The sequence below is a fragment of the Enhydra lutris genome, unplaced genomic scaffold (genome assembly GCF_002288905.1).
Source record: "Enhydra lutris kenyoni isolate GAN:26980312 unplaced genomic scaffold, ASM228890v2 scaffoldscaffold40, whole genome shotgun sequence".
Taxonomy (NCBI): Eukaryota; Metazoa; Chordata; class Mammalia; order Carnivora; family Mustelidae; genus Enhydra; species Enhydra lutris.
The window spans coordinates 17,419,259-17,430,852 of NW_019154124.1; the positions used below are offsets into that span (position 1 = coordinate 17,419,259).

General features: G+C 40.2%; 1 pseudogene across 1 annotated transcript; it reads right to left on the reverse strand.

Annotated features, from left to right (window-relative positions):
- Positions 1–5,515: 5,515 nt before the first annotated feature.
- Positions 5,516–5,919, reverse strand: LOC111155317 (annotated as a pseudogene). The gene has a single exon (XR_002641131.1). The product of XR_002641131.1 is annotated as a thymosin beta-4 pseudogene (transcript).
- Positions 5,920–11,594: the final 5,675 nt, after the last annotated feature.

Consider the following 11,594-nt stretch of genomic DNA (forward strand, 5'->3'; position numbering starts at 1 on the left):
CCCGCATCGGGCTCTCTGCTCAGCGGGGAGCCTGCTTCCTCCTCTCTCTCTGCCTGCTTGTGATCTCTGTCAAATAAATAAAATCTTTAAAAAAAAATAAATAAAAAAAATAAAAATAAAAATAAAAAAGACATAAGTCCTAGCGCCTGGGTGACCCAGTTGGTTGTTTGCCTCTAGCTCAGGTCATGGTCCCAGGGACCTGGCATCTAGCCCCACCTTGGGCTCCCTGCTCAGTGGGGAGACTGTTTCTCCCTCTCCCGCTCCCCCTGCTTGTGCTCACTCTCTGTCAAATTAAAAAAAAAATCTTTAAAATAAATAAATACGACATCAGTCTAAAGTTGGTTTTCATCACTATATGCAATGCTGCTAAATGTGTGCTGAATGTCTTTAAAAACTTGTATTTACCAATTTGAATGCCTTTCAAATCTGATGTGTATTATTTAACAGCTTTATTTAGCTTTTAGCCACATAGCATACAATTTAAAGTATACAACTCAATGATTTTTAGTTGTGTAATCAGCGCAACCAATTTTTAAAATTTTTATTTTTTTAAAGATTTTATTTGTTAGAGCACAAGAAGGGGAGTGGCAGGGAGAGGGAGAATCAGGCTTCCCACTGAGCAAAGAGCCCGATGTGAGACTCCATCCCAGGACCCTGGAACCATGACCTAAGCCAAAGGCAGATACTGAACTGAATGAGCCACCTAGGTGTCCAATTTTATTTATTTATTTAAGATTTTATTTATTTGAGAGAGAGAGAGAGCTCCAGCAGGAGAAGGGGAGAGAGGGGAGGGACAAGCAGACTCCCTGCTGAGCCTCTGGGGGCTCAATCTTTTAACCCCAAGATCATGACCTGAGCTGAAGTCAGATGCTTAACTGACAGCCACCCAGGCACCCCAACACAACCAATTTTAGAATATTTTCATCACTCCGGAAAGAAACTCCTTATCCATTAGTCATTTTCCTTCAACTGCCCCAGCCCTAGAAAAAACACTGTCTGTCTCTAAATATTTGCCTATTCTGGACATTTCTTATAAATGGAATCATACAATATACAGTCTTTTGTGATTGGCTTCTTTCACTTACCTTTGTGTTTTTAAGGTTTACCTTGAAACTGTAGCATGTATCAGTACTTCCATTGTTTTTATTTTTTATTTTTTAAAGATTTTATTTTATTTATTTGACAGAGATCACAAGCAGGCAGAGAGGCAGGCAGAGAGAAAGGAAGGGAAACAGGCTCCCTGCCGAGCAGAGAGCCCGATGCCCGCGCGATCCCAGGACCCTGGGATGATGACCCGACTCAAAGGCAGAGGTTTTAACTCACTGAGCCACCCAGGCGCCCCTTTCATTGTTTTTATAGCCAAATAATAATTCAGTTTTATGGGTGTTATCACTTTATTTACCCATTCATCTGTTGATGTACATCATTTTTTTTCCAATTTAGGATAGTACGAATCATGCTGCTGTGAACATTCATCAGTAGGTTTTTGTGTGGACGGATATGTGTTTCTATTTGTCTTGGTTATATTCCTAGGAATGGACTTGCTGCGCCATATAATATTTTCTCGGTAACATTTTGAGGAACTGCCAAAAGGTTTTTGAAGGCAGTTGGACCATTTCACATTAACACTAGCTATATGTGAGAGTTCCAACTTCTCCACATCCTTACCAACACTTGATATTTTCTGGGGTTTTTTGTTTATTTGTTTTTAATGGTAGCTATCTTAATGGGTGTGAAGTGGTATTCATGGTGGTTTTAATTTGCATTTCCCTAATGACTAATGATGTTGTGCCTCTTTTCTTGTGTGTACTGGCCATTTATAAATTTTCCTTGAAGAAATGTCTTGAAATCTACTGTCCATTTTTCAGTTGCATTATATACCTTTTTATGATTGAATAATGAGTATTAATTTGTATGTTTTGGATACTTAACCCTTATCAGATTTATGATTTGCAAATATTTTCTATCATTTTGTGGACTATCTTTTCACTTTGTTGATAGTGTCTTTTTTTTTTTTTTTTTTTTTTTTTAAACATAAACTCTATGCCCAACAGGGGTTTGAACTCATGACACTGAGATCAGGGGTCACATGCTCTATGGACTAAGCCAGCCAGGTGCACCTGATGTTGTCTTTTTTTTTTTTTTTTTTTTTTTTAAGACTTTATTTTTTGAGCACTCTTTGGTTCACAGTACAACAGAGGAAGGTACAAAGATTCCGTGTATGCTTCCTACACGCACACGTGGACAGCATCCCCCATTGTCAGCATCTCTCACAAAAGTGGTATGTTTATTATAATTGATGGAGCTACACTGAGATTTGAGGGTGTTTTTTGAAACAACTTAAAAATTTTTGTTGAAGTCCAATTTTTTTCTTTTCTTACTTTTACTAAGAAGGCTTTGCATAGCCCAAGGTCAAAGGTTTACTCCTGTTTTCTTTTGTATTGTTTTAGCTCTTACATTTAGGTCTATGATTCTTAAGAGTTAATTTTCATGTATGTGTAAGAAAGGGATCCATCTTCATTATTTTGTGTGTAGTTTTCCAGGTGTGCCAGCACCATTTGTGAAAAGGATTGTTCTTTCCACCTTTAGTTGTCTTAGCAGCCATGTAGAAGAAAGTCAACTGGCCATAAATGTGAGGATTTATTTCTGGTCTTTTATTTCTACTCTGTTGATCCTTTAGATCTATTCTTGGGCTCCACTGTGTGGCATATATATATATATATATATATATATATATATGTTGCAGATCTTCATTATGCTGTTTTGATTACTGTCACTTTTTGACAGGTGCCCCTGTCATTTCTCTTAAATAGGTATAGTTAATTTTTATGTATTAATCTTGAATTTTGCTGATTTGTTTAGTAGTGTAATAGCTTTTTAAAAAGTAGATTCTGGGGCCCCTGGGTGGCTTAGTGGGTTAAGCCTCTGCCTTCGGCTCAGGTCATGGTCTCAGGGTCTTGGGATCAAGCCCCACATCAGGCTCTCTGCTCAGCAGGGAGCCTGCTTCCCCCTCTCTCTCTGCCTGCTTCTCTGCCTCCTTGTGATCTCACCCTCTCAAATAAATAAAATCTTTTTAAAAAATAAAAAATAAAAAGTAGATTCTAGGTGCACTTGGGTGGCACAGTCAGTTAAGTGTCCTTCTCTTGGTTTCAGCTCAGGTCATGATCTCAGGATCATGAGATGGAGCCCTGCGTTGGGCTCCGTGCTCAGCGTGGGGTCTGCTTGAGAGTCTCTCTCCCTCTCCCTCTCCCCTTCCCACTCGTGCTCACATGCGCACGCTCTCTCTCTCTCTAAAATAAAGAAATAAATCTTTTTAAATAAATAAATAATAAAAAATAGATTTCTTGGTATTTTCTATATATAGGATGATGTCATCTGCAAATAAAGGTAGTCTACCTTCTATTTTTCTTGCCTAATTTATTTGACTAGAATCTCCATTTTTATATATATATTTTATATATACATATATATATTTTATATATATATACATATATATATTTTATATATATGTATATATATACACACATATATATATATAAAAATGGAGATTCTAGTCAAATAAATAAATATATATATATATATATATATATATATATATAAAATCTTAAAAAAAAAAAAGACTATTTATTTGACAGACAGAGATCACAAGTAGGCAGAGAGGCAGGCAGAGAGAGAGAGGGAAGCAGGCTCCCCAACGAGCAGAGAGCCTGATGGGGGCTCGATCCCAGGACTCTGAGATCATGACCTGAGCCGAAGGCAGAGGCTTAACCCACTGAGCCACCCAGGTGCCCCAGCTATATGTTTTTTATAGATTCCCTTCATCAAGTTGAAGAAGTTCCCTTCTATTCCTAGTTTAGCTGTTATATCAAGAAAGGATAGGGGTGCTTGGGTGGCTCAGTGGGTCAGACCTCTGCCTTTGCTCTGGGTTATGAACTCAGGGTCCTGGGATTGAGCCCCGCATCAGGCTCTCTGCTCAGTGGGGAGCCTGCTTCCCCCACCCCTCTCTGCCTGCCTCTCTAAAAAAAAGAAAAAGAAAGGATGTTGTATTTTTTTTCTATCCAAGTTTTTTATTTAAATTACAATTAACATACAGTAATAATACTTGTTTCAGGGATGTTGGATTTTGTGATTTTCTGCATCTGTTTTTGCAACCATGTAGTTTTGTCCTTTATTCTGTTGACATGTTGTATTAATTGAGGATTTTTTGCATCTGTTTTTATGAAAAGTATTTGTCTGTAGTTTTTTATGCTTGTGATTCTTTGGTTGTGTATCAGGGTAATACTGGCCTCACATCTTCCTCTTCTACTTATTGGAAGAGTTTCTGAAGAATTGCTGTTAACTTTTACTGAAATATTTAATAAAATTCACCAGTGAAGCCATCTTGGCCTGGGCTTTTGTATGGGGAAAATTAAAAAACTAATTCATTCTCTTTACTTGTTATAGGTCTATTCATATTTTGTGTTTCTTCTTGAGTAAGTTTCAATACTTGTGAAGTTCTAGGAATTTGCACATTTCATCTGAATGATTTTATTGGCATATAGTTGTTCATAGTATTCCTTTATAATTTGATTTGTTAAATCAGTAGTAATACTGCCTTTTTCATTCTTGATTGTAGTAATTTTTGTCTTTTTTTCTTGGTCAATCTAGATAAAGGTTTGCTAATTGTGTTGATATTTTATATCAAGTTTTTAATTTTCTTACTGTTTTGAGAGTACCTCATATATTTTATTTATTTATTTATTAACATATAATGTATTATTTCTTTCAGGGATACAGATCTGTGATTCATCAGTCTTATACAATTCACAGCACTCACCATAGCACATACCCTCCCCAATGTCCATCACCCAGCTACCCCATCCCTCCACCCCTTTCCACTCCAGCAGCCCTCTGAGTCCTGAGATTAACAGTGTCTTATGGTATGTCTCCGTCTCTGGTTTCATCTTATTTCATTTTTCCCTCCCTTCCCCTATGATCCTCTTTCTTGTTTCCCAAATTCCTCATGTCAGTTAGGTCATATGATAATTGTCTTTCTCTGATTGACTTATTTTGCTCAGCATAATACCCTCTAGTTCTATCCACATCGTTGCAAATGGCAAAATTTCGTGGTTTTTTTTGATGGCTACATAGTATTCCATTGTGTATATATACCACATCTTTATCCATTCATCTGCTGATGGACATCTAAGTTCTTTCCATAGTTTGGCTGTTGTGGACATTGCTGCTATAAATATTGGGGTTCAGGTGCCCCTTCAGTTCACTACATTTGTATCTTTGGGGTAAATACCCAATAATGCAGTTGCTGGGTCAGGGTAGCTTTATTTTCAACTTTTTGAGGAACCTCCATACTTTTTTCCAGAGTGGCTGTACAAGCTTCCGTTCCCACCAGCAGTGTAGGAGGGCTCCCCTTTCTCCACATCCTCTCCAACATCTGTCGTTTCCTGACTGGTTAATTTAGCCATTCTGACTGGTGTGAGGTGGTATCTCACTGTGGTTTTTATTTGTATTTTTCACCAACATGCAAGTTCTTTTCCTTCCCTGCCAGCCAGACAGGCAGATGGGAGAGGCAGACGCCTTCATTGTCAGTAGTTCTCTGTTCTTTGATGTGAAAAGGGGCAGCACAGTCATTTAAACTTGATCCAACCTCTTTGCATCTTACAAAGTTAAACAGCTAAAAGAAGTAAAATAAGAAGGCAATGCTTGAGGAATGTGCAGTGCATATTGGCATCGCATGCCTCATTACGATTCATCTGCTTTCTTCTCCTATTCATTTGTTTCTTTTGAAGGCAGTGGATTTTTCTCTTGTGTTTCTGTCTTCTTCAATTTCGACTTACCAGATTTCTCAATCTCAGCCATATCAGGTTTGTCAGACATGGTTGCAGAGGAAGTGGAATGAGGTGTGTGAGTGAGTGATGACCGGTCTGCTCAGTGGCTGCCGCTGAATGGAGAGTACCTTGTATATTTCATTTCATTTCTTTTTTTAAAAAGATTTTATTTATTTGACACAGAGAGAGAGAGAGATCACAAGTAGGCAGAGAAGCAGGCGGGGGGGGGGGGAAGCACGCTCCATGCTGAGCAGAGAGCCCAATGCATGGCTTGATTCCAGGACCCTGAGATCATGATCTGAGCCAAAGGCAGAGGCTTTACCCACTGAGCCACCCAGGTGCCCCATTTACCTTGTATATTTTAAAGACAAATCTGGGGCGCCTGGGTGGCTCAGTGGTTTAAAGCCTCTGCCTTTGGCTCAGGTCATGATCCCAGGGTCCTGGGATTGAGCCCCGCATCAGGCTCTCTGCTCAGCCGGGAGCCTGCTTCCTCCTCTCTCTCTGCCTGCTTCTCTGCCTACTTGTGATCTCTGCCTGTCAAATAAATAAATAAAATCTTTAAAAATAAATAAATAAATAAAGATAAATCTGTTTCATGTATTTGTTTTACATTTCTCCCAATCAGTGGCTTCTCCTTTTAACAGTGTCTTTTTTTTGTAAGTAGGCTTCATACCCAATGTGGGGCTCGAACTCATGATCCTGAGATCAAGAGTTGCACCCCTACCAACTGAGCCAGCCCGGTGTCCCTTGATGGTGTCTTTTTTTTTTTTAAAGATTTTATTTATTTATTTTACAGACAGAGATCGCAAGTAGGCAGAGAGGCAGGTAGAGAGAGGAAGAAGCAGTCTCCCTGCTGAGCAGAGAGCCTGATGCGGGGCTTGATCCCAGAACCCTGGGATCATGACCCAAGCCAAAGGCAGAGGCTTTAACCCACTGCCCCACTGATGATGTCTTTTGAAGAGAGGAAGAGCTTTAAATTTTAGTGAAGTCAAATGTATCGATTCTTTTTTCTTTGGCTTGTGTTTTTTGTGTTCTATCAAAGAAATCTTTGCCTAATCAAAGAGCACTAAAATTTTCTACTTCGTTTTCATCTGGAAGTTTTACATATTTTAGGTTTTACATTTAGGTCTCTGAAACATTTTGCATTAATATGGTATGTGTTTACGTTTGAGGTTCACTTTTTAAAAAAATTACCTTTTAAGTCTTTATTTATTTATTTGACAGAGAGGGAGGGAGATATAGTGGAGGGAAGGGGCAGAGGGAGAGGAAGAAGCAGACTCCCCACTGAGCTGGGAGCCTGACGTGAGGCTCTATGCAGGGGTCTATCCCAGGGCCCCAAGATCATAACCTGAGCCAAAGGCAGATGCTTAACCAACTGAGCTGCCCACATGCCCCTTTAAAGTTTATTTTTAAGTGCTGTCTACATCGAGGGTGGGGCTGGAACTCACAACCTCAAAATCAAGAGTCTCATGCTCCACCAACTGAGCCAGACATTGCTCTGAGGTTCACTTTTTTTTTTAATTTAAAGATTTTATTTACTTATTTGACAGACAGAGATCACAAGTAGGCAGAGAGGCAGGCAGAGAGGGAGAGAGGAGGAAGCAAGCTTGCCGCTGAGCAGAGAGCCCGATGTGGGGCTCAAACCCAGGACCCTGAGATCACGACCTGAGCCAAAGGCAGAGGCTTTAACCCACTGAGCCACCCAGGCGCCCCGAGGTTCACTTTTTGATATGCGCATCCATCATTTGTTAAAAAATTATTTTCCCCATTGATTTGCATTTTGCACCTCCATCAAAAATTGCTATATTGGGGCGCCTGGACTATTCCAGGACCCTGGAATCATGGCCTGAGCCGAAGGCAGACCCTTAACAACTGAGCCACCCAGGCGCCCCAAGGAACTAAATTTAAAAAAAAGCCTAGGTTAGATAAATAATTTTCATGATACTGTTTTTCACATATACAGCAGTTAGAGTTACTAAGAACTGTGTGGGGTTTTTTTGTTTGTTTTGTTTTTATCTTGGACTCTCCCCACTCCACAGGAAAGGTTAAATGCTTCTTTGCAGTTTTGACCCCTATCACTTTTTGTTAAAAACCAACAAATTTAAATGTTGGCCAGGGATTAGCGGTAAGAAGAAACAGATGACGTGAGGCCAAACCCCTTTTTCAAAACCGATACAAGAATATATATACTAATGAGGGTAGGCAGAAGGAAAACAGTCAGTGGTTATGCATACATCTAAGGTTATTAAGCACTCCTGAGGAACTAAATAAATCTTATTAAGAAGTCTCATTTAGGGCGCCTGGGTGGCTCAGTGGGTTAGGCCGCTGCCTTCGGCTCAGGTCATGATCTCGGGGTCCTGGGATCGAGTCCCGCATCGGGCTCTCTGCTCAGCGGGAAGCCTGCTTCCTCCTCTCTCTCTCTCTCTCTCTCTCTCTGCCTGCCTCTCCGTCTACTTGTGATCTCTCTCTGTCAAATAAATAAATAAAATCTTTAAAAAAAAAAAAAAGTCTCATTTAGAGGGTTTAAGAAGTCTCATTTAGAGGCCTGGGTTTAAGCCTCTACTTTCGGCTCAGGTCATGGTGGAAGCGTCCTGAGATGGAGCCCCGAGTCAGGCTCTCTGCTCAGCAGGGAGCCTGCTTCCCCCTCTCTCTCTGCCTGCCTGTCTGCCTGCTTGTGCTCTCTCTCTCTGTGTCAAATAAATAAATAAAATCTTAAAAAAAAAAAAAAAAAAGAAGTCTCATTTAGGGCCGCCTGGGTGGCTCAGTTGTTAAGCGTCTGCCTTCGAGTAAGGTTGTGATCCCAGCATCCTTCGATCAAGCCCCGCATCAGGCTCCTTGCTTAGGGGGAGGCCTGCTTCTGCCTCTTCTGCTCCCCCTGCTTGTGTTCCCTCTCTTGCTGTGTCTCTGTCAAATCAATCAATCAATCAATCTTTTTTTAAAAAGTTTCATTTATAGAAAATAAAATGATTAAAAATTTGGTACACTTTTTTATAGAAAATAAAATGAATAAAAACTTGGTACACTTTTTATCTTTTTCTTTTTAAATCTGAGAGAGATTTGAGGGTGCATAAGTGGGAGAGAGGGACAGAGGGAAAGGGTAAGGGAGAAGCAGACTCCCCACTGAGCTGGGAGCTGGATGTGGGCTCCATCACAGGACCCTGAGATCATGATCTGAGCCAAAGGCAGCTGCTTAACTGACTGAGTCACCCAGGCACCCCCCTCCTTAAGTTTGTTTTAAATTAATCTATTTAATAAAAAAAAGTTAACAATTAGGTTTGAATAAAACCAAACAGTAAATAGGGCTATTTCTAAGACTGTCTTCATTTTTAAAAAAGATTATATTTATTTATTTGAGAGGAGAGAGAGAGCACAAGCAGGGGGAGAAGGAGAGGGTGAGGGAGGAGGGATGCTTCCTGCTGAACAAGGAGCATGACACAGGACTGATCCCAGGATGCTGGGATCATGACCAGAGCTGAAGGCAGATGCGTAACTGAGGCCACCCAGGCGTCCCTAAGACCGTCTTCAAATAACTGTAAGATTTTAAAGAATTGTTACCAGTTTCACATGAATACCTAGGACTGAAATTCGTAAGTATATTTACAAAATTCCCAAAAGGTATATAGCTGCATATTAGGCTCCCTATTAGATCATCATTTCCCTTCTGTTGAAGGAAAATCTTTATGATGAGTCAATTTTTTTTTAAAGATTTTATTTATTTATTTGACAGAGATCACAAGTAGGCAGAGAGGCAGGCAGAGAGAGAGAAGGAAGCAGGCTCCCTGCTGAGCAGAGATCCCGATGCGGGGCTTCATCCCAGGACCCTGGGATCATGACCTGAGCCGAAGGCAGAGGCTTTAACCCACTGAGCCACCCAGGCGCCCCTATGATGAGTCAATTTTAGTGTTAAGATAATTAGCAATCATTTGATAATTTAGTGAATCCCACTAATGAAAAGAATACTGTCTTTTCAAAACAGCCATTAGAATTACTAAAAGTAGTAACATACATGTGGCGCCTGGGTGGCTCAGTGGGTTAAGCCTCTGCCTTCGGCTCAGGTCATGATCTCAGGGTCCTGGGATCGAGCCCTCCATCAGGCTCTCTGCTCTGTAGGGAGCCTGCCTCCCCCTCTCTCTCTGTCTGCCTCTCTGACTACTTGTGATCTCTCTGTCAAATAAATAAATAAAATCTTAAAAAAAAAAAAAGTAGAAACACACACATATATGGTACTAAGTTCAAATATCATTTAATCCTTACAATAGCCCTATGAAGTAGTTATTCTTATTTTATATGATTTGACCCCAGGTAATACTGGATAGCACTTCTCTACTCTTCTCTGCTTCTATACCCATTCTTCAAAGCCCTGCATCCTACATAATTTTCTGATATTCACCCTTTTCTAATATTCTATCCTTTTCTGATATTCATAGTAGGAAGAGAGTTCTCTCTTTTGTTCTCTCATTATGTTAGAATTTCTAGTAAGGCACTTGCCACAATCTACCTGATTTGTCTAAAGGGTCCATTCTTGTGTATATCTTCCATGTATATACTAGGTTATGATTGTCTGGAGATGAAGAACTTACCTTGGGAGGCATTTCCCACCAGTTATTTGGGTGGAGTCTTACACATATATAATAGACAATATATGGTTATTAAAATGAATCTACTAAATGTCATGGTTGCATATAATTTATACAGGAATTTACAGATAAACTTGCTCATGTGCAAATTTCCACGTATATTAAGCAGCGTAACTTAATGAGTTAGAGCATGCTAAGATAGAATTCTGACTCTTGATACTTCCCAGCTATGATCTTGGCTAAGTCACTTGATTCTGTGCCCTGTTTCCAACTCCTGTAATGGAAATAATAATAATACTTACTTCCAATGTTATCATGTGGATTGAGAGAATTCACTTTTGAAATGTGTTTTAAAGAGTTCTTGGCATACAGTGATATATATGTTAGTCTTTCTATTCTTGGCAACATTGTAATAGTAAAAAGCTGGAAACAACCTAAATGTCCATCAGTAGGGGACTGATTAAACCAATTACAGCACATCCTAAATGGACTTCTCTGCAAATGTTTAAAACATTAGGGATCCAGAGGCTCCTGGCTGTTTGATTTGTAAGAGCACAGACAGGACTCTTAATTTCGGGGTCCTTGAGTCTGAGCCCTACACTGGGTGTAGAGATTACTGAAATAAATAAAACTTAAGAAAAAAAATAGGGATCCAGAGATGATGTCAGAATGACTAGTAGGCATATGAAAAGAAGCCCAGGGTGCGTGGGTGTTTCAGTCAGTTAAGCCTCTGACTCCTGATTTTGCCTCAGATCATGCTCTCAGGGTTGTGAGATCCAGCTCAGCATGGGTGTGGAGCCTGCGTGGGATTCTCTATCTCCGTCTCCGTGGGCTAGTCCATTCTCCCACTCCGCCCCCAAATGAACCAAAATGAAGACCACTGAAGACCAAAATCAAATATGACTATTTCATTTACAGGATGGCTATTAGGTAAACAGTAGCAAGTGTTGGCAAGGATGTGGAGAAATTAGATGCTTATTACACAGATAGTGGGAATGTAAAGTTATGTAACCACTTTGCGAAAAGTTTGGTATGTCCTCAAAAAGTTAAACTCAGGAGCGCCTGGGTGGCTCAGTGGGTTAAAGCCTCTGCCTTCGGCTCAGGTCATGGTCCCAGGATCCTGCGATCGAGCTCCACATCGGGCTCTCTGCTCAGTGGGGAGCCTGCTTCCTCCTCTCTGCCTGCCTCTCTG